At 35.7% G+C, this 22,501-nt stretch overlaps 1 pseudogene; it reads left to right on the top strand.

The window, feature by feature from the left end:
• Positions 1 to 11,951: 11,951 nt before the first annotated feature.
• LOC100345350 (cytochrome c oxidase subunit 7B, mitochondrial pseudogene) lies at positions 11,952 to 12,182 on the top strand (annotated as a pseudogene).
• Positions 12,183 to 22,501: the final 10,319 nt, after the last annotated feature.

Raw genomic sequence — 22,501 nt, 5'->3', positions numbered from 1 at the left:
CATAGGGAGATTACTGATGCCATAGACAGGAGTGTCAATTGGTAAAGTCAACAACAGGAGTCACTGTGCACTTACTCCTCATGTAGGATCTCATTTCTTAATGTGCTGTACATTGAGATTTAATGCTATAATGAGTACTCAAACAGTATATTTCACTTTGTGTTTCTATGGGGGTGCAAACTGTTGAAATCTTTACTTAATGCATACTAAACTGATCTTCTATAAAAAAAAAAGAAAGAAAGAAAGAAAAAGGAATTATCAATTCCCAACTTGACTCTCACTGGAATTAAACATGATGATAGGTCTGATCTGATTTCATCATCATTTAAAAAATCATCTATTATTTTTCACTTTATGTTTCTGTGTGGGAGCAAACTGTTGAAATCTTTACTTAATGTATACTAAGATGATCTGTATATTAAGATAATCAAAAATGAATCTTGATGTGAATGGAAGGGGAGAGGGAGTGGGAAAGGGGAGGGTTGCGGGTGGGAGGGACGGTATTGGTGGGAAGCCATTGTAATCCATAAGTTGTACTTTGGAAATGTATATTCATTAAATAAAAGTTAAAAAAATATTGAACACAGTATCCTCCCATTTTAAATCATTCCAATGTATCTCCTTTATCTTTAAATAAAATCCAGACCACCTCAATTGGTCTACAAGTCACAAGAGGTGCTGTCTTCTCACTTGCCTCCAATCGTTTCATTCTTCCACTGACTATGCAAAACACAAACTAAAATTTTTGTTGTTTCTTGCAATTTCCAAACTTGTGCTTGACTTAGGAGTTTAATATTAGTTTCTTTCTTTTTTTTTTTTTTTTGCTTGTTTGTATTTTTTAACATCTGCTTCATTCACTCCTTTTTGACATTCAGTTCATGATTTATACCTTACCAGTCTTGGTTAAAATTCTATATTTTTCAGAATACCATAGTCTAAACACAATTCAAAGGACTGCAAATTTTTTTCTCTTTCCAGTCTCTTACTTTTCTATTATAAATAAATGAGTAGGATGATTAACTTTGTCTCAGACTTAGTTTTGTCTTTGATACTTCTGAAGAGATATTTAGGAGAAACTGCTGGCCTTCTAAACACATAAAAAGATATAATTAATTATAGTCCCTTGCATTCAATTCTACTACTAACATTACACTCTTAGCCTGAGAAATGAGCAGTTGCAATGTTGTCAATAAAATTAATTGAATTCCCTGATCCTTCTGAATGCAAACATTAAGAATTCCAGAAAAATTTATATAGACTCTTACAAAATGAGCACATAACTTAAATTAGATATAGCAAGCTAGTTCATATGTTGATTCCATTAAAATTGCCCTCTCAAACTCATTATTACCAATGTAACTCACAAATGTTTTTAAATAGCACTATAACTTCTGCAGCACTTAAAAACGCTGATAATTTCTTCCTTGAAAATGCCTTACCTTGGAATTAACAATGTCATAAACTCCTGAATTTTCTTCCAACGTTTTGAAAAAAAAATTGATACTTTTACATCTACTGGGGCTTCTTCAACTTTATAATAGATCTTGAAAGTTAGGAAAGTACCCCCCCCCAGGCCACAAGGCACAAATGAAATCACAGCATAAGAGGTACATTAGTAACAAACTGTATTAATTAATTAAAGGATGCCAGTTAAACAAGTATATTCCAAGAGAAAGAGAATTAGTTGGCTAATGTGAATAAAAAGTAAGATAGCTACACTGGAAACAGATTTGGTTGGATCTGTACATTCAAACTTCATGAGAATATTATAATTTCGACCATATTTCTAGTCACTTTTCTCTTGCCTTTGTATTATCTTTATTTTCAACATGTTTCCTTGATCAGAAAGCTTCCTATTAGTAGTTTCAGTCTTAACAATGTTCTATAATTTCCCAACATGCATACAAGTTCTTAAAAAAGGTTTGGCCCTTCTGTTTCGGACACATGCTCAAACATTTTTTGTTAAATCACTAAATTCAGGGAAATGAATTTTCAGGGGTATTCTTAATGAACCAGGCTGAATCCATCATTTTATCCATTCACAGTTCATTAATGAGGGAGGGAGGGAAAAAAGGAGAGAGGAGGGAGAGGGGGAGAGAGAGAGAGAATCCAAGAGATCAAGAAAGTAGGAAAGAAGAGAAAGATCAGTGGGTAGAAGTAAAAAGTTATTTCCAAGGAGTACATTAGCAGGGACCTAGAATCAATAGCTAGGACTTGAACTCAGCTACTTCAATATAGAATGTCTGTTTTCCAGTAACATCTTAAGGGCTGTTCCAAATGCCTGCCATAAGATTCTTCCTTGTTAATTATTTTTTTTTATTTTTTATTTTTTTTAGAGACAAAGGGACTCACAGAGAGGGACAGATGCAGAGAGGTTGTTCCCACAAGCTGCTGTTTCCTCAAAGGCCCAAGGTGACTATGACCAAAGACAGTGAGTAAAGAAGGCAATATAGGTCTCCCATGTAGATGACAGAGACTCAATTACTTATGCATAGCGGGAAGTTTTGAATCAGGAATTAGAGACAAGTCCTGAATCAGGGCACACCAATGAGGAATGTGGACATCTTTTTTATTTTTTCATTTTTTTCTTTTTTATTTAGTAAATATAAATTTTCAAAGTATAGTTAATGGATTACAATGGCTCCCCCCCCCCATAATTTCCCTCCCACTCACACCCCTCCCATCTCCCGCTTCTTCTCCCATTCCATTCACATCAAGATTCATTTTCAATTATCTTTATATACAGAAGATCAATTCAGAATATATTAAGGAAAGATTTCATCAGTTTGCACCCACACAGAAACACAAAGTATAAAATACTGTTTGAGTACTAGTTATAGCATTACTTCACATTGGACAACACACTAATGTGAACATATTAACTTACATCTTCATCACTAGGGCAAATGCCCACTGGTGGAATGGAATTTTAGACAGCTGACAAACAATCTCCTAATGGCTAAACAAACATTAAACCCATCATTCCTCTTTAATTCTTGCTTTTCAGTGTTTGGTTTTTTTGTACATCATAAGATTTTTTAAAGTATATTTCTCACATTATTTAGAATATAATTAGTATTGAGATAAGATTTATTTATTTGAAAGACAGAGCTATAGTCAGAGACAAAGACAGATCTTCCATCTTCAGGTTCACTCCCCAAATGGCTGCAAGGTCCAAGCTGAGCCAGGCTGAAGCCAGGAACCCGAGGTTTATCCCAGACTCCTGAGTGGGTGCAAGGGCTCAAGCCCTTGGGCCACCTTCTGCTGCTTTCCCAGCAGCATTATCATGGAGCTGCATAAGAAGTGGAGCAGCTGGGACTCCAGCTAGCACCCAGGCAGTAGCTTAAGCAGCATCAAACCAAGTACAATTTTTTTTTTTTAATCATAAACTCTTATCGAAGCACAATGTGGATTAGGTAGTGAGAACAAATTTGCTCAATACAGCAATGTAGAATTTCGGCTTCTTCTATCATTTTTCTCTTGTATACTAAATTAATGGAAGGAGAAATAGAATCATTTTAATTTTCTACAGTGTTCCCCAGGACACAGCTAGCTTCTAAGAAAACTGTTCCAGAGTCCAAAGCTTAATCTACAAGGCCAAATTTTATCGAATAAAAGATGTTACCCAATATTATTTCTACTGCTTTCAATCTGTCAAGCAATTCATGAAGGCTAGTTCCTGGTTCGCTTCCCTACAAAATGTAAATTTTCTAATAGCTTATCCTTTTCTCATTTTATAAAGAAAATAATGTAAGGGAGAATGGAGAAAAGCAAAATGAGGAAAACAAAAGAAAGATTTTGAGAATTATCAATGACGTAGAGAAAAAAGAAGAAAAGGGAAATTACCTCCACCTAATTACATCCACTCTTTTAAAAAAAAGATTGACTATTACAGAATGAGAGAGACAGAGGGAGGGAGAGAGAAAGAGAGAGAAATCTTTCACCTACTGGTTGACTTCCCAAATGACCACAATGGCCAGGGCCGGGCCAGGCTAAAGCCAGGAGCTTCATCCAGGTTTCCCACCTGTATGTAGGGCCCAAGAACTTGGGCCATCTTTTGCTTTCCCAGGCACATTAGCAGGGAGCTACATTAGAAGTGGAACAGTCAGGACATGAACCTGTATGGGTTGCTGATGTTACAGGCAGTGGCTTAACCTACAACACTACAATGCTGGCCCTAAACTATTTAGCCTCTTAACTTGATATTTACATTTAAAAATGTTTTAAACATATTCTATTATATATATGTATATATGAATTTCCCAAATGTGACTTAATTTGATAAAAAAAAAATCAATAAGCCACTTTTCCAGCAGCCAAAAATCTGGGGCCATGTTTGACTTCTAAAATTACTTAATTCCATATGTCCATTCATTTTACCATTTACCTAATGGTAAAAATTCTATGATTTTTAGTGTTACATCTTCTATACCTTTTATTCTCATCTCAGTGTCACAGTTCCACAACAGTAGTTGGTACAGACCATCAAAGATTGCTTCATTGATTGTTTAAAAAACCTTAAAATCAACCTGTCAACATTTAGACCTTTCTTACTCTAATCTTCTTCTGAAAACTGGAATTGAATTCACAACAATTTTTCTAAAACTCAAGTCTAATCATGCTTGTACTCTTGTCAAGAACATCCAATGTCATCCAAGGGAGACTTAGACCCCAATACAATAGTACAGGGGGACTTCAATACTCCACTCTCAGAAATAGACAGATCAATAGGACAGAAGATCAACAAGAATACAGTAGATTAAAACGACACTATAGCCCAAATGGATCTAACAGATATATACAGAACTTTCAATCCTACAGCTAAAGATTTTACATTCTTCTCAGCAGTACATGGAACCTTCTCTAGGATTGACCACATACTAGGCCATAAAGCAAGTCTCAGCAAATTCAAAAGAATTAGAATCATACCATGCAGCTTCTCAGACCATAAAGGAGTGAAGTTGGAAATTAGCAACTCAGGAATCCCTAGAACATACGCAAACACATGGAGATTGAACAACATGCTCCTGAATGAACAATGGTCATAGAAGAAATTAAAAGAGAAATCAAAAATTTTCTGGAAGTAAATGAGGATAACAGCACAACATACCAAAACTTAGGAGACACAGCAAAAGCAGTGTTAAGAGGAAAGTTTATATCAATAGGTGCCTACATCAAGAAATTGGAAAGGCACCAAATAGATGAGCTTTCAATTCACCTCAAGGATCTAGAAAACCTACAGCAAACCAGACCCAAATCTAGTAGGAGAAGAGAAATAATTAAAATCAGAGAAGAAATCAACACGATTGAATCAAGAAAAACATTCCAAAAAATCAGCCAAACGAGGAGCTGGTTTTTTGAAAAAATAAACAAAATTGACACCCCATTGGCCCAACTAACTAAAAAAAGAAGAAAAAAGACCCCAATCAATAAAATCAGAGATGAAAAAGGAAATGTAACAACAGACACCACAGAAATAAAAAGAATCATCAGAAATTACTACAAGGACTTGTATGCCAGCAAACAGGGAAACCTATCAGAAATGGATAGATTCCTGGACACATGCAACCTACCTAAATTGAACCAGGAAGACATCGAAAACCTAAACAGACCCATAACTGAGACAGAAATTGAAACAGTAATAAAGGCCCTCCCAACAAAGAAAAGCCCAGGACCAGATGGATTCACTGCTGAATTCTACCAGACATTTAAAGAAGAACTAACTCCAATTCTTCTCAAACTATTCAGAACAATCGAAGAAGAGGGAATCCTCCCAAATTCTTTCTATGAAGCCAGCATCACTTTAATTCCTAAGCCGGAAAAAGATGCAGCACTGAAAGAGAATAACAGACCAATATCCCTGATGAACATAGATGCAAAAATCCTCAATAAAATTCTGGCCAATAGAATGCAACAACACATCAGAAAGATCATCCACCCAGACCAAGTGGGATTTATCCCTGGTATGCAGGGATGGTTTAATGTGCGCAAGACAATCAATGTGATACACCACATTAACAGACTGCAGAAGAAAAACCATATGATTCTCTCAATAGATGCCGAGAAAGCATTTGATAAAATACAACACCCGTTCATGATGAAAACTCTAAGCAAACTGGGTTTGGAAGGAACATTCCTCAATATAATCAAAGCAATCTATGAAAAACCCACAGCCAACATCCTATTGAATGGGGAAAAGATGGAAGCATTTCCACTGAGATCTGGTACCAGACAGGGATGCCCACTCTCACCACTGCTATTCAATATAGTTCTGGAGGTTCTAGCCAGAGCTATTAGGCAAGAAAAAGAAATTAAAGGGATACAAATTGGGAAGGAAGAACTCAAACTATCCCTCTTTGCAGATGACATGATTCTTTATTTAGAGGACCCAAAGAACTCTACTAAGAGACTATTGGAACTCATAGGAGAGTTTGGCAAAGTAGCAGGGTATAAAATCAATGCACAAAAATCAACAGCCTTTGTATACACAGACAATGCCATGGCTGAGGAAGAACTTCTAAGATCAATCCCATTCACAATAGCTACAAAAACCATCAAATACCTTGGAATAAACTTAACCAAGGAGGTTCAAGATCTCTACGATGAAAATTACAAAACCTTAAAGAAAGAAATAGAAGAGGATACCAAAAAATGGAAAAATCTTCCATGCTCATGGATTGGAAGAATCAACATCATCAAAATGTCCATTCTCCCAAAAGCAATTTATAGACTCAATGCAATACCAATCAAGATACCGAAGACCTTCTCCTCAGATCTAGAAAGAATGGTGCTGAAATTTATATGGAGGCACAAGAGACCTCGAATAGCTAAAGCAATCTTGTACAACAAAAACAAAACCAGAGGCATCTCAATACCAGATTTCAGGACATACTGCAGGGCAGTTGTAATCAAAACAGCATGGTATTGGTACAGAAACAGATGGATAGACCAATGGAACAGAATTGAAACACCAGAAATCAACCCAAACATCTACAGCCAACTAATATTTGATCAAGGATCTAAAACTAATTCCTGGAGCAAGGACAGTCTATTCAATAACTGGTGCTGGGATAATTGGATTTCCACATGCAGAATCATGAAGCAAGACCCCTACCTTACACGTTACACAAAAATCCACTCAACGTGGATTAAAGACCTAAATCTACGACCTGACACCATCAAGTTATTAGAGAACATTGGAGAAACCCTTCAAGATATTGGCACAGGCAAAGAATTTCTGGAAAAGACCCGGGAGGCACAGGCAGTCAAAGCCAAAATCAACTATTGGGATTGCATCAAATTGAGAAGTTTCTGTACTGCAAAAGAAGCAGTCAGGAGAGTGAAGAGACAACCGACAGAATGGGAAAAAATATTTGCAAACTATGCAACAGATAAAGGGTTAATAACCAGAATCTACAAAGAGATCAAGAAACTCCACAAAAACAAAACAAACAACCCACTTATGAGATGGGCCAAGAACCTCAATAGACATTTTTCAAAAGAGGAGATCCAAATGGCCAACAGGCACATGAAAAAATGTTCAAGATCACTAGCAATCAGGGAAATGCAAATCAAAACCACAATGAGGTTTCACCTCATCCCGGTTAGAATGGCTCACATGCAGAAATCTACCAACAACAGATGCTGGCGAGGATGTGGGGAAAAAGGGACACTAACCCACTGTAGGTGGGAATGCAAACTGGTGAAGCCACTATGGAAGTCAGTCTGGAGATTCCTCAGAAACCTGAAGATAACCCTACCGTTCGACCCAGCCATCCCACTTCTTGGAATATACCCGAAGGAATTTAAATTGGCAAACAAAAAAGCGGTCTGCACCCTAATGTTTATCGCAGCTCAATTCACAATAGCTAAGACCTGGAACCGACCTAAAAGCCCATCAACGGTAGACTGGATAAAGAAATTATGGGATATGTACTCTTTAGAATACTATACTGCAGTAAGAAACAATGAAATCCAGTCATTTGCAAAAAAATGGAGGAATCTGGAACACATCATGCTGAGTGAAATAAGCCAGTCCCAAAGGGACAAATACCATATGTTCTCCCTGATCGGTGACAACTGACTGAACACCAAAAACGAAACCTGTTGAAGTGAAATGGACACTATGAGAAACGGTGACTTGAGCAGTATAGTCCTGACTGTTAATGAACAACTTAATACATTATCCCTCTTAGTAGTTTTTTTGTCTGTTCTACTTAATATGACTGGTTTAATTCTGTAATTAATACACAGTTATTCTTAAGTGTTGAAATTTAACTGAAATGTGATCCCTGTTAAACATAAGAGTAGGAATAAGATGCCGGCGCCGTGGCTCAATAGGCTAATCCTCCACCTTGCGGCGCCGGCACACCGGGTTCTAGTCCCGGTTGGGGCGCCGGATTCTGTCCCGGTTGCCCCTCTTCCAGGCCAGCTCTCTGCTATGGCCAGGGAGTGCAGTGGAGGATGGCCCAGGTGCTTGGGCCCTGCACCCCATGGGAGACCAGGAAAAAGCACCTGGCTCCTGGCTCCTGCCAGGATCAGCGCGGTGCGCCGGCTGCAGCGGCGGCCATTGGAGGGTGAACCAACGGCAAAGGAAGACCTTTCTCTCTCTGTCTCTCTCTCTCACTGTCCACTCTGCCTGTCAAAAAAATAAAAATAAAAAATAAAAAAAAAAACATAAGAGTAGGAATAAGAGAGGGAAGAGATGTACAATTTGGGACATGCTCAAGCTGACTTGCCCCAAATGGTAGAGTTAGAAACATACCAGGGGATTCCAATTTAATCCCATCAAGGTGGCATGTACCAATGCCATCTCACTAGTCCAAGTGATCAATTTCATTCCACAATTGATCATAATGAAAGGACTAAGAGTCAAAGGAAGCACATAAACAAGTCTAGTACCTGTTAATACTAACTGATAGAATAAATAAAGGGGAGAGTGATCCAACATGGGAAGTGAGATACTCAGCAGACTCATAGAATGGTGGATGTCCTAAACAGCACTCTGGCCTCAGAATCAGCCCTAAAGGGATTCCGATCTGGCTGAAAAGCCCATGAGAGTATTTCAGGCATGGAAAGCCAAGACTCTCTGGAAAAAAAAAAAAAAAAAAAAAAAAAAAAAAAAAAAAAAAAAACCCTAAATGAAAGATCTCTGTGAGTGAGATCCCAGTAGAAAGAACAGGTCATCAAAGAAGGAGGTACCTTTCTCTGAAGGGAGGAGAGTACCTCCACTTTGAATATGACCTTGTCTAAACAAGATAAGAGTTGGTGAACTCAAAAGGCTTCGATAGCCTTGGAAACTCATGACTGGTGCATAGGGAGATTACTGATGCCATAAACAGGAGTGTCAATTTGTAAAGTCAACCACAGGAGTCACTGTGCACTTACTCCTCATGTAGGATCTCATTTCTTAATGTGCTGTACATTGAGATTTAATGCTATAACGAGTACTCAAACAGTATATTTCACTTTGTGTTTCTATGGTGGTGCAAACTGTTGAAATCTTTACTTATGCATACTAAACTGATCTTCTGTAAAAAAAAAAAAAAAAGAAATTATCAATTCCCAACTTGACTCTCACTGGGATTAAACATGACAATAGGTCTGTTCTGATTTCATCATCATTTAAAAAATCATCTATTATTTTTCACTTTATGTTTGTGTGGGAGCAAACTGTTGAAATCTTTACTTAATGTATACTAAGCTGATCTTCTGTATATAAAGAGAATCGAAAATGAATCCTCATGTGAATGGAAGGGGAGAGGGAGTGGGAAAGGGGAGGGATGCGGGTGGGAGAGACGATATGGGGGGGATGCCATTGTAATCCATAAGCTGTACTTTGGAAATTTATATTCATTAAATAAAAGTTTAAAAAAAAAAAGAACATCCAATGTGAAACAGCAATCCTTCTATGGTGTGTATATGCAAAAGACATGTATTCCTTATATCAAAGCGATAGCTGTTCCACTATGTTGGTAGCAGCACTTTTCACAATAGGCCAAATATGAAATCAATCAAGGTGCCCATCATCAGAGGAATGGATATAGAAAATATGGAATATATACAAAATAGAAAATATAAATATATAAATAAATAGAAAATAATAATGAAATTCTATCACTTGTATCAGAATGTTTGCAACTAGAGGGTGCAATGTTTAGTGAAACAATCCAGACACAGAAAGACAAATACCATGTTTTTCCTTGTGTGTGGGTGATTAAAATTTTTTAAGTGAAAATGTAAAAAGAAATGCACATGTGTATCAGTTTTGCCACAAAAATAATGATTGTCAAAATTGTTTTAATCTTTGAAAACAAACTGATAAGAATTATAAACTAATGGGGCTAGTGCCATGGCTCACTTGGTTAATCCTCTGCCTGTGACACTGGCATCCTGTGTGAGCACCTGCTATAGTCCTGGTTGCTCCTCTTCCAGTCCAGCTCTCTGCTGTGGCCCGGGAGGGCAGTGGAGGATGACCCAAGTCCTTGGGCCCCTGCACCCGCATTGGAGACCAGGAAGAAGCACCTGGCTCCTGGCTTCAGATCGACGTAGCACCGGCTGTGGCGGCCATTTGAGGGGTGAAGCAACGGTAGGAAGACCTTTCTCTCTGTCTGTCTCTCACTGTATATAACTCTACCTGTCAAATAAAAATAAAAAAAGAATTATAAACTATTATAGTTTGATTCTTTTAAAAGTGACTTTTTGTAAGGGAATTTGAACATCGTTTTATTTGATTATTGTTTATTACTCCTGCCTGCCTTCCTTGCTGACTTATGTTCTTTTTAATTTTTATTTCTTCAATGTTTTATTCACTTTATTTAGTGAGTGCTTTATCAAGTCTTTGCCTATAATGTGAATTAAAATGTGACTTCTAAAAATAATAAAATAAATTTCAAAATAATCCAATGACTCCTCTTTGCAATTTTGTTAAAATTTAAAAATAAAATTCACATGGTCCACAAGTGCTTTCTGGCTTTAAGGTGCCATTGTGTTACGCACCTTTTACACTCAACATCTTCCATACTCATGCTTCTTGTGAAAGTCAAATGAAGTACCACCATCTTCGTTACTGCCCTTTGCCCATTCTTCTCCCTTTGCTTGGTATTTTTCTCCCCTACCTCCCATGACTTATTCCTAATTCCTGTTAAAAATTTATCTTAGTTATTCAATTGTTTTATCCTCAAATCAGCATTATTATTTTTCTTGGCCTATTCTAGTAAATTCTAAATGTTTATATAATTGTTTCTAAATGAAAGAGTGAATTATGCATGAGAAAGAAATACATCTTGTTTAGTACCATGCCCTAGGTTTTATAGCACACCAATTAGCACATAGGCAGTTCTTAATAAATGTTTGTCATTGGGTGAATAAGTGTTGGAATATGATCTTTCTTGTTAAGTCATGATTACCTGGCTTTAAGTCAATGATTACTAATTTCAAGTTATTGAGCTCTTAAAATATTTTAGTCAGATGAATTCTAATGAATATATAACTTTCAAAATTATAAGTATTATATAAACAGGCATGTGCATGTTAAGTTTTGAAATTTAAGAGTAAATGATTTTTGCACATGAGATTAATTTTGAGATCTGTTGCTTGGGACTGTGATTTATAAGATTTATATGTAATGATTTATAAGATATATTGCTTTGCCTCCTGCTTAAGATATCATTTACTGGATTTTCAAAAATAATGCAGCAAGGCTGAATTTTATTTATTAAATTCTGACTACAGTGTATGTGGCTTAATCATAGAATGAAATATGATAGATTGGATCTTCCAATGGTTTTCATTTGGTAAAACTAATTATTGCCAAATCTCTGTAAATTCTTAACTATCTTTAAATTCACAGAATTTGGCCATTTTTTCCTTCAGGCCTCTCTGCAAGGCTATCTGGAGTGGAACTGCAACAAAACAGTAGTTATAGTTGCCACAGTTGTATCATCTGCTTCATGTTTCCTATGGTGAGAAATACACTAAGTCATCTCCAAGTTCAAAGCATTCAGCAAACAACAGCAAAGCAGAGCCACCAGAAACACACACTTAATTTTCATGACAAATATGGTAATGTTGTATTAACTGATGGAGCCACATTCTGTGTTGCTGCATGGACATATATAGCAACACAACTTGGAATAGAATGGGACCTGTCCCTTGTTGGCAAAGTCATCCCAAAGGAATAGAGATCGGTAGTCATCCTAGCTGGTGTAATACTGAATTATTTTATTACCAACTCATAAGTGATGCCAAGTAAAAGCACTGTACCAGTCAAAATACTGCATTATTAAAGAAATAAAGTACAATTGAAACCTATATTTTTTAAGATATCTCGCTTATTCTGTATTTTTATTTGTTTTCAAATACCTAATTAGGAATATTCCTTTCATTATCTAATTCTTCAAATGATTCCATAACTTTACAAATAAATTATCCCAAAATCCTTAACTGAGTGACTCTTGTCAACAGTCAAGTATATGGCATAAACAGTTATATAACAATTAACAAGAGAGAACATGTGTAAATTATTTTACTTTTTTATTCATCCACAGGGGGATTTTAAATTAGTATGTATAGATTAGGTCAACCTATGAATGCATAAATGCTTAAAGCAAGCTTAATTTCTAAAACATAATTTAGAAACATAGGAAATGTCTCTGGAATAGCATAGAGAATATCCAAGATATATATTTTTCAAGCTCACCTCCAGGAATTAATAGGTGAATTACATAACACTAATCAATTCCTTTTCATGTCCTAGAAGTTGCATCTTTTTTGGAAGCTGCAGACACATCTTCTGAGGTATCTTTAACTACAAAATTTGGCATTCTGAGATATTCTTGTTAAAGCTCTTGAGAATGATTTATAACCATCTTGTTTTAACAAATTCTTTGCTCCCAAATTTGTCATTTTCTAGGATAATGCCATGTGCACTTTAAACATAACATCTTATGGTGTTATTTTACTTAAAAGTGATGACATGTTGGGAGAGATCAAGGAAAGTCTCTGCTTTTTAGTGTCATATATGGTTAGCTTCCTTTCTGTCTTTCCTTTTAATAAAAGGGCAGTCAATTTAACACATATATTTTCAAAAACTTAATTTTATGTGTCTTCTTAGATTATGATTAATTATAAAACTAAAATATTTGATATTTAGGAAAAATGGGATTTTTACCTCATTAGTTAGTTCATATTCTCTTTTAATTTCATTACACTGTACATTTTTGCTCAAGTCTTATTCACATAGTTTAAAAGAATAAAAGGCCAGTTTTTGAATACTTGATTAGAAAGAAGAAATATTTTACATGGGCAGTGATTGATACCCACTTTCTATTGTTACTGAGAGAGGAAAATATGGCCAATTTGGTACATTGTAGCAGGATTCGTGTACAGAGAAAAAGCACCAAGGCCTTTTAACAGGAAGTAGTCTTTTATTATTTATGCTGGAAGGCACAGGTGGAATTTCTTATCCGAAAACCTGAAACAAGAACAAGGAGAGGTACTTCCTTATATATAGTTTTAGTCTCTTTGTCTCTCTTATAGGCTTCATGTATACATTTGATTGAATATTCTAATGCTACATGACCTGGGCCAGGAATCGATACAATACTGTGCTTGTGTGCATAAATACAAATGATTTTTTCCACCCATATACTTAGCCAGAAACTATCTGGCAAGGGTTAACACCACTGCTCTGTACCAGCAAGCAGAACCCAAAATGGTTACATATAAGCAGATAGCAACTGCATTTGAAGCATTCATAAGCAAGCAGATAACAACCACATTTCATTCCTAGGACAGATTTCTCTTTTTCTTCTTGTGACCGTGGGAAGGCTTCTATCACAACTTTAATCATGTCTGTTAGAAACAAGTTTAATCAAAATACAAAGGTCTCTACCACAACATGACCTATTAATTTTGCAGCTAGCTGAAAAGTACTTCCTTTTTTCAGGTGGTGGAGGGGGACACAATCTAAATTACATCGCATTTAAAGACAACAAAGAGTACTCTCATACTGGTCTCTGGTGAATCAAGGGCTTGTGTGCAAGCTGGGGATTGTTTTCCTCATGTAGATATGGAGTAGGAGGTGTGCATTATGAACAAGAGGCAAGAGCAACTGTAATGGCAGCTCAACTGTTGGAGTTTTACAAATAGTAGGCACTATGTGAATCTATTTGATGTTTATGGTTAGTTCTCTCAGACTTCTACTGAATTTCCATTTTCCTTGGAATCTCTTCCAAATTTCTCAATTCCTAGCAGTCTGTCAACTAGGATAAGCTGGTAGAGTTTTGTATAGTATCTTTTTAGAAAGGGGACAACGGTGACAATATCCTCCACTTGGAAAATCGGTTTCATAACCCAATGGTCTTTGACAATGCTTTTTACTTAGTTCAGAAATATTGTATATATTCTTTTATTTCAAAAATCATTTATTTTATTTACTTCACAGGCAGAGACAAAGATCTCCCACCTGCTGGTTCACACAAAAATACCCACAGCATGGGGCTTTCCCAGGCCAAAACCAAGAGCTGAAAACTCAATTCAGACAACTCAACTCAACTATTTGAGATATCATCACTTCTTCCCAGAGTCCGTGTTAGCAGGAAAGTGGAATTGAGAGCAGTGGCACTCCAATAGGAGATGCAGATATCCAGGTGGCTTCTTTACTGCTAGACCAGATACATGCCTCTTCCCTTGCTTTTATTGATACCCTGTTAGAACACATTATAGATGGTTGTGATTAAGAACATCAATCCATGATAACATTGCCTTCAGCTTTGGTGTTGAATTATTGTAGTATTGCTTGTTTCGAAAGAATATAATACTGCATTGGTCTCAAAATACATGTGAAGACATACTTGTGTAGAGTCAGTTGTATCTCTTATTTACCATCTTGACATGAATTTATTGTGAATGTGTAGATACACTTATGAAATGGTATGAGTTTTTGCCAAAATTTTGTGCACTGTAAGTTTGGTTCCCCATGTCACACTGTTGAACTAGTAGATGTTTCAGATGTAGATCCTAGTGGGAAGCCAACAGATGATTAGATTATTGCGAGGGATTAATAGTTTTTCAAGGTGATTCATTCTGGTGGATAGTTTCCAGAAGGCTGATTGCTATAAAACAAGGACATTCCATTTATATGGCCCCTTCTGCATGCAGCCAGTTTTCTGCACTACACAGTTAGGGGCTGCTAGCACCAGGCTGCTTGGACTTTCCAATCAACAGAAACGTGAGCTAAATATGCTTCCTTCCTAAAAAAGTATTCATACTCAAGTGTTTTGTCATAGCAATAATAAGACTAATGTAGTTTACTTATTTATCTTTAAATCCATAAAATTTATGATAAAATAGACTAGATTGCTACTTTTACATATTTACTTCATTTTTATTATAATATGAAACTGTTCAGATTACAGACATTTATAACATATATCTTATTTGTCTCATTTATTATAAATTTTGGCTTTTTTTACAAAAAACTAATTGAAATGACTAAGAACGTTTAATATGTCATAAGCATTTGAAAATGTATTTATTTACTTATTTGACAGAATGGCAGAGAAATAAAGTGATTTCTTCTACCCACTGATCCACTTCCCAAATGACCACAATAGCCAGGTGGGGGCCAGGCCAAAGGCAGGAGCCAGGAACTCTATCCTGGTCTCCATATAGGTGGCAGGGGCTTAACTGCTTGGACCATCTTCCTCTGCCTTCCCAGGTTCATCAGCAGGAAACAGGATCAGAAGTGGGGTAATAGGTTCTCAGGTAGGCACTTCAATATAGGATGCCAATGTCTTGTGGCAGCTTAATTCGCTGAACCACAACACTGGACCCTATGTCATAAAACATTTATTGTATTCATAATAACCAACAGTTAGCAGGTCTCTAAAATTAACAGCAAATATTAGGATAGAAACTTGAATATATAATTTTTTAAGTAAAAATCTAAAATATTTAATTTTAAGGCTTTGTTGCTGCTATGTTTTTCAAAAACTTTAAGATGGTATTTATACTTTAATATATTGGCTAAATATTTATAATTCTGTTGTACTGACTTATTTTAATGCCCTTTTATTTGCATGACATTCACAATACATTAGAAATATAAGGAAGAATTCTAAGGCTTGGCATCTGGAGATGGTATCTAACTCGTTCCATGAAATTTCCTTCTCCAAACAGCAAGAAATTTAAATAATATTATGGCCTTCCGATAATTAAAAGACAAGGCCTTTGAATACTTTATAATGTAAGGTAATGCCACCCCATGGCCTTATTATTTTTTTTTCTATTTCTAAATACTCCATGGACAGATCTTTTGTAAAAGCACTTTGTATTACAACTTATCCAAAGCATTCTTTTCCTCTGACTTTCCATGAACCATAAATGTGTGTCATTTAGATTTAAATTTGGAACCATTTATTTAAAAAGCCCCTGTCGGAAACTATTTCCATCTATCACTATGTCCCCAGATTTCATATTGTTGTTTCATGCATGGTAGACATTCATCAATTCTAGGAATCTTCAAATACTTCATGAGAAATGGAATTAAAAGTTAAAAACCTTTGGTGAATAAAATCATAAACTGAGTGATTTTGAAAACACAGTGTCTCCAAGCTCTATGCTATATTGGTAGATGAGATAAACACAGGGATTCTGGGTGTGAAGTAACAGAATATGAGATGTTTTGTTTTTCTTATTTTATCAGACACCTTGGAATTTCTATTGGTGTTAAATTCATAATGTGAAAGATGAAGATTAAGATACATTTTGCCTTTATTTTAAAATAATACACTAGTGGTATTAATTTCATTTCCTTGCTCTTATCTATTACAAAATTTGTTTTAAATTATTTTATTTTCACTAAAATCACTGACTCTGTTACACATAGTGTTAATGAAAGGAAAATTTACACTGTTAAATGTATTTGGAGGCCATTATTGATATTAATCTCAATTTTATTTTAACAAAATCAATTCATGTATATAGGATATGGATATTAAAAAGGAATCTGTTCTTGTGGTAGGCTTTGTGGTGCATTCGGTTAAGCCACTGCTTTGAGACTCCTGTATCCTTCGTCTGAGTGCCAGATTGAAGAAGGGAGAGGATGTTGGGCAAAGTACTTAGGTCCTTGCCACTCATGTGGCAGAATTGGGTGGAGTTCCTAGCTTCTGATTTTGGTGTGAGTTTGGCCTGACCCAGACTTGGCTCTGGCAGATATTTCTAGAGTGAGCCAGGAGATGGAAGATTGTGTGTGTGTGTCTGTGTGTGTGTACCTTTCCCTCTCTGTCATTCTGCCTTTCATATACATAAGATCTTTATAAAACAGTGTTCTGCTCCAAATATTACTATTATAACTTGAGAATGGAATCTAACTTGTTTCATCCTTATTTTATGATCAGTTAATATAATTACCAAATATTTTGCCTTCTCAGAATTATTATAAAAATCAAATGAATTAAAGAGAGTTATATGGTTGTTGCACCATTAAACAATTTTAATATCATTAAAGCTCCTATCCCTCCCTACATTGTTGAGCACATGATCATCCTTAAATTATATGCACCCCCAATGTGAGCATGCAGGAGACACACATAATCTGTTGATTGGAACATGTAAATGTCAAACAGCTCGATTCTAGGAGACTGTATCATTTAATTAACTGAAAATAGATGCAGAATATCATGCTGTTTACAATAGGTGATTACTCATCAAATAAACCATGGTTTGATTCACCTTCTGCCTTTTTACCTATTGGCTTGGCTTTCTTCTGATTTCTTCACTTCTTTCAGTAAGATCTAAAATACTGCCTACCTTATATGGATTCTCAAAAATTGAATAAATTAGGCATATTAAGTATTGGAATAAAATGACGATTAATGAATGGTTGGTATGATTTTTCTCTCCAGCAGCTCTGACATTATTATTGCCGTAATTAACAAAATTCAAGACTCAAGTTGATCTATTAGAGGGAGATGTGGATACAAAAACACTAGGATACATCAATGCAAACAAATGTAAATTAGTTTGAATCATAGTGACAACTATTAACCTGTAAAAATTGTTCTTCAACTGGAAAGAAACTTGAAGAAAAGAAAAACCCCACACTGATTCACATATTAATTCTATTCCAGTAGTATGGTTAGATAACTACAGTTTTACAAGATTTTATTTGCACAATAAGTGTTTGACTATTAAGCTGCTTTTAATAGTGACAACATGCTTTAATTTTATGAATAACTAAGGCGAACTAAAATGCAATATGCAAGTATGTAACTTTCCTTCTTCAACATAAGGGGAATTCTGTAATTTATCCAGAGATTACATTGCATCGCTCATGAGCTTAGTGTAGTATTAGAGAACATAAAACAAACTCTGGTTCCTAGAATATGGGCTTATAAAGTTAGTCTTGGGCTCCATGTAAATTTTGGGACTATTTACAGTGAACCAAAAAGACTATGCTCTATTCCTGGAATTAAAGATAAAAGCTCCCTGGAAGTCAGTGTTTGATTTTGTAAAACAGAAATCATCATCTCCTCCAATTCCCTAAGGAGTCTCTAAGCAAATCAAATATTTTTAAAATATTTGGTTAGCTTAAACGTGCAACAAAACTCTAGTTTTAATATTACCTTGCAACATAATAACAAGGAAATTTGAACATCACTACATTTAGAAATTCAGCACCACTTCTTTATCTTTTTTTTCTGAGTTTCCTACTGAGATCATCGAATAATGTACATAGTCTTCTCAGGTTTGAAATAGTGAAACTAACCTTCAGCTGTCATGCTTTTTTCTAAATGAGTAGGTGTCTGAAGATGATATTGCTATAACAACAGGATAAGTTATAAAACTTTGATACATTTTATGCATTTGTTGATGGTTGATTAATTCATCCTACCTGGCTCTTGATCCACTCCCTTGAATAAAATGATGTGCAATGCTTTGTAGTGTTGTCAACCTCACATAAAGACCCCATAGAATACCACAGCAGCATCTGCTATTAGGAGTCAAAGAGCAGAGATAAAAGCTTTGTTAACCAGCTTATTAGGAGACAGTGTTTTGTATTTAGCAATGATAGAAATTTGGTTTATACCATTATTGGCTATTACCCATAGATTCTCAGTCAGAGGTGTTGGTGTGGGTCATCAACTTCTGGGCTGTTTTGATGTCCTTGACAAGTGAATTAGTTTAATATCTGAATACTTAAAGCTCTGCCAGATGCAAAGAGATGTCTCAAAAAAGAGGAACTATTTTTAGATGAATACATTGTGATACTATGCAGGATATAAACAGGAATGTAAAACTTTACTTTTTCAGAACATGTGTGAAATGTATGTTCTATCAGGCAAAGCATTTCATTGTGTGCATCAGTAATACTGGAAATATTAAGCAAGTAAGATAAAATAATATATATTTGAAAATAAAAAGTGACTATGGTATGATAGAACAATGGAATTAATATTCCATTGGTTTTTATTTTAAAGTGTGATTTTAGTATCATTATTTAGGTATATGTAATATAATGTTTAAGAACCATACACTGGGGCTGGTGCTGTGGCTTAGCTGGTAAAGCCACTGCATGCAGTGTCAGCGTCCCATATGGGTGCCAGTTAGAAACTCGACTGCCCCACTGCTGATTCAACTCTATTTCATGGCCCGGGAAAGCAGTGGATGATGGCCCAAGTGATTGGTTCCCTGAAGCCAGGTGGGAGGCCTGGAAGAAACTCCTGTCTCCAGGCCTTGCAGTCATTTGGGGAGTGAACCAGCAGATAAAAGACATCTCTCTGTTTCTTCCTCTCCCTCAGTAACTCTACCCTTCGAATAAAGTACATACATCTTAAAAAAACATACAAACAAACAAACATACATGTTTGGATCTGAAAATTCTAGTTAATTTTTAAAACATAAAGATGATAATTATAAGGATTATTCTCTATGCAGATAAATTATTTCCTTTTTATGCAGCATTAGTTATTATTCTGCATGCATTCCATTTTATTCTGATTGAAGATTAATCTTTATTTTCATGGATTTGAAATGTGTTTTCCTTTCACTTTCTTTGTGCCAGAAATTTATGTTCAATGAAATCAAGTTTTAATATTCAATGGTTTCGAAATACTTTCATTTAGTGACGGGACACAGAAATAGCATTTCTGTGTTTGTTAACCACGTACAGGCTGAGAATCCGTAATCTGAAATCTGAACTGTTCTAAAATCTGAAACACTTTGAGAGTTGCCATGATGTGGAAAATTACTCACTGTATGTGATGAGTTACTCTCAAAACAGACTAAAAACATTATGCAATATTAACTTCAGGCCACTTGTATAAAGTGTATATTAATTAAACACCTGATTCCTGAATTTCATGTTCAGACTTGAGTCCAATCTCTAAGATAGCTACTTGTGTATATGCAAATGTTTGAAAATCTGAAAAAAATCAAAATCTTAAATATTTTTGTCCCAAGCACATCAGATAAAGGATATTTAAGCTATATAATTTTTGGTGGCTGCCAGAAAGAGGTATAATTCACAGATTAAACTGTATTTTAAAGAGGATTTACAGTAATATACTTCAATCATGAAGTCTGCATATTCAAATATATTGAACTAAATATTTGTTCTGTTCTATGGTGAAAATCATTACAATGCATTATACTTTGATATCCTGTATTATTTTACCTTTCAAATAGCTAAACCACATCACCAAATGACAGCTGCTGAAAAATCCAAGACTCAGCAGGTGTTTCAAAATTCCCCCTTGTTTCCTGCTAGTAATGAATCTGAAGAACATTTTGGCTTATAAACTTTCTCAAATGGAGGATTCTCTACCCCTCAACATAGCGGAGAATGCTAGATGTATCCCTAACTGTGAGAGCGCTCTGCAGTGAGAGTGCATGGGATATATTTTGAACTCCACAAGCTGCCCCACTGTAGACCAATGGGGTAGAGAGCCCTGCAGAGGTCTCATTCTGAGAATCTTCTAATGGTGCCACAGCAGCAGTAAAATACAACAAAACCTGGTGTCACAGACGGGAATAAAACATTTTGGATTTCCACTGCCTAGTCTAGTTTTTTTAAAGGTCTATTTTTCTGTATTTCTGATGGAAATGTCTGGCTAGTCAATGTATTTCTACCACCAAGGAATCATGTATTGATAGATAATTGCTGTTTTTCTTTAGTAGGCTGAAGGGCAGATATGAAGTTGTATAAATCAGATTTACAATGAATAATTTAAAATAAAACCCATGTTATGGGTGAAACCAACATTTAATAATTAAAGTTTATTTAGCAGCTAAAACAATTTCCTTAATTAATTCTCATTATTTCACAATGTATTTTGTATTATTCTTTCCTCCTGAATCTGGTTTTCCTTCTTTCTGTGATGTTGATAAATCCTCTACATTGACTCACCATACTTATAGGTGATGATGAACAACCATGAAATTAGACAAAGATGAAGAACCTGAAAACCTTGAAAAGCTCAATGTTTATTAGACAACATATGCAGTTTTCCAATTAACACTTCAGTGTATTTTACCATGGTATCAGTTAGTTGATGCACGTTCTAAAACAAATCCTGTTAGAAATTTAAAACTAAAATCTAGAGTTTAATTAAATTTGTTATGAACACTTTCTGTTCATAATCATGATTTTTCATAATGTTTTTTCTTATTATGGTAGCCATAGAAACATTTTCAATATTAATTTTTTTTTTGACTGGCAGAGTGGACAGTGAGAGAGAGAGACAGAGAAAGGTCTTCCTTTTGCCATTGGTTCACCCTCAAATGGCTGCTGTGGCCGGTGCACTGCCGCTGGCGCACCGTGCTGATCCGATGGCAGGAGCCAGGTACTTATCCTGGTCTCCCATGGGGGTGCAGGGCCCAAGCACTTGGGCCATCCTCCACTGCACTCCCTGGCTACAGCAGAGAGCTGGCCTGGAGGAGGGGCAACCGGGACAGAATCCGGCACCCGACCGGGACTAGAACCCGGTGTGCCGGCGCCGCAAGGCAGAGGATTAGCCTAGTGAGCCGCGGCACTGGCTTCAATATTAATTGTAATAAAAATTTCATTTCTATAAAGAGAGTGTTTTTCTGTTTTTTTTTTTTTTTTAATATTTGCCCTTTCAGTTTATCTTAGGCTTTTCACACTTTTAATTATATGATATTAAAAGCCATGTCCTATTATGACTCAACAACAAAACACAGTAATACATTACTGCAGAATGACTGGAAATTTCCTCTTATGGATATGAGTACCAAGCTAGACACATCAGTTATCAATCTCAGACCCACCCACTACTTACCAGCCTACAATTGTACAATAAATAGGAAAATTAGGGTTGCATATACCTCCAACTTCTCAGAATGTACATTTTCCCAAGATTTTGTATACAAGCCATATACTAAACGCCCTTCTTTGTAATTTAGGAGCCACAAAGGCCTTTAGGAACATTCTGATTTGTGTCAGGATAATTGTTTCACTGAAAGTCCTACTTATTTT

This window comes from Oryctolagus cuniculus, chromosome 8 (genome assembly GCF_964237555.1).
Source record: "Oryctolagus cuniculus chromosome 8, mOryCun1.1, whole genome shotgun sequence".
Classification (NCBI taxonomy): Eukaryota; Metazoa; Chordata; class Mammalia; order Lagomorpha; family Leporidae; genus Oryctolagus; species Oryctolagus cuniculus.
This window is presented reverse-complemented; position numbering and strand designations above follow the sequence as displayed.